This window comes from Macaca nemestrina, chromosome 5 (assembly GCF_043159975.1).
Source record: "Macaca nemestrina isolate mMacNem1 chromosome 5, mMacNem.hap1, whole genome shotgun sequence".
Taxonomy (NCBI): Eukaryota; Metazoa; Chordata; class Mammalia; order Primates; family Cercopithecidae; genus Macaca; species Macaca nemestrina.
The window spans coordinates 157,129,860-157,131,662 of record NC_092129.1 but is presented as its reverse complement, the minus strand read 5'-3'; the positions used below and the strand labels follow the sequence as shown (position 1 = coordinate 157,131,662).

Sequence of the window (1,803 nt, the reverse complement as noted above, 5' to 3'; positions counted from 1 at the left end):
TAGCGCCCTCTTCCTTTTGTTGCCAAAGATCTGAGGACCACACTGCTAAACTAAGCAAGAGACATGCGTGGGTTGGCGATAGAAGTGAGACTAGTAAGTTTACAAGCACAATATTACCAATCCCAAAAAAGAACCACTACGCTGGGAAAAATCCGTATAATGAAACTATTCGTGTCACCTTTGGCTTGTTTGCCATAAGCAAAATACTGGGGACAGGGAGTGGATAAGGAAGTAAACTGGGTAGGTGTGTAAATAAGGACGGAAGACAGTGCACCATTCTTTAGATGACAAAAATAGACAGTTCCTGAGAAATGAGCAAAGGGAGAACCCTCCAGGCAGCGGCCTCTGGTGGCGTGCCGTGATCGTATAGTGGTTAGTACTCTGCGTTGTGGCCGCAGCAACCTCGGTTCGAATCCGAGTCACGGCAGTACCTTGACGTCGTGTGCGCTCACTTTTGCAATGTGCTGGAGTAGAGATAGTCTCAGAAAAACGCATGCAAAATTGAATTGACTCATGATCTAATCTGTACACAAAAAAACGCTAGTATTCATCGTGGTGCCCCAACCAGTCAGCCAAGCAGAGAGTGTCTATGGTTGTCGCCTTGACTTTCTTTTTTTCCCTCTCCAAAGTTTCTCTTCCCAACCCTACCCAAGCCCTACAGTTTTGTTGGCATTGGCTGTATGTAAAGAAACTGAGGTCACTTTTTTTTTTTTTAATGGAAAACTTTTACTTTCAAACACTGGTAGGCATGAGGAAAGGACTGTTCAAAAGGGGATCCAGGTTTATTGTGGAGATCTTTCTTAAAACACAAAAGACAAATTATTAATCACGCGTTTCTAAGTATCCTAGCTGGGCCAACGCTGAGAAACTGTAACCTTTGATCGTCTGGAGAAAATTAAAGAAATTTGAGTAATTGAAGGAATTTGAGGAGGGGAAATAATGGCCCAGAAGAACAGCCCCCATTTCTAGCCTGTTCAGTTTCTAGAATGAGTTCTAAAGGGCCAAGTACACTGTTGGGTGAGGTGGGAATGGAGGAGAGTTGATCTGAGATAGGGAGGTGGCTGGAAAGAAGTAGTTGGTGCTACCTGGGACCAATAGGAGGTGGCTAGAGACAGGCAGATCCCCAGAGGAGCTTCCATGAGCCCAGTTCTAGTTAGTAGCACAGCACTCTGAGAACACATTAATGGCACTTTGTCCCTCCTGGCCCTGGTGGATCCACTAGCCTGGTGGATGGCTAGTATTCAAACAGGCGTGGTGGCTCATGCCTATAATCCCAGCACTGTGGGAGGCCGAGGTGGGCAGATCACCTGAGGTCAGGAGTTCAAGACCAGCCTGGCCAACATGGTGAAACCTCATCTCTACTAAAAATACAAAAATTAGCTGGGCCTAGTGGCATAGGCCTGTAGTCCCAGCTACTCAGAAGGCTGAGGCATGAGAATTGCCTGAACCCAGGCGATAGAGGTTGCAGTAAGCCAAGATCATACCACTGCACTCCAGCCTGAGTGACAGGGTGAGACTCTGTCAAAAAAAAAAAAAAAAAAGAAAGAAAGAAAGAAAGAAAGAAAGAAAGAAAGAAAGAAAGAAAGAAAGAAAGAAGGAAGGAAGGAAGGAAGGAAGGAAGGAAAGAAAGAAAGAAAGAAAGAAAGAAAGAAAGAAAGAAAGAAAGAAAGAAAGAAAGAAAGAAAGAAAGAAAGAAAGAAAGAAAGAAAGAAAGAAAAAAAGCGTTGTCATACTTTTAGCAACTTATCAAAAATTTCAGCAAAAGAGATTTGTTCTTTCCTTCTTGGGGCTAAAATAGCCCCC

The 1,803-nt window shown here is 44.0% G+C and overlaps 1 non-coding gene across 1 annotated transcript; it reads left to right on the top strand.

Annotated features, from left to right (window-relative positions):
* Positions 1-355: 355 nt before the first annotated feature.
* TRNAH-GUG (transfer RNA histidin (anticodon GUG)) lies at positions 356-427 on the top strand. Its single transcript has one exon. It is a non-coding gene; the product is annotated as a tRNA-His (tRNA).
* The last annotated feature ends 1,376 nt before the right edge of the window (positions 428-1,803 follow it).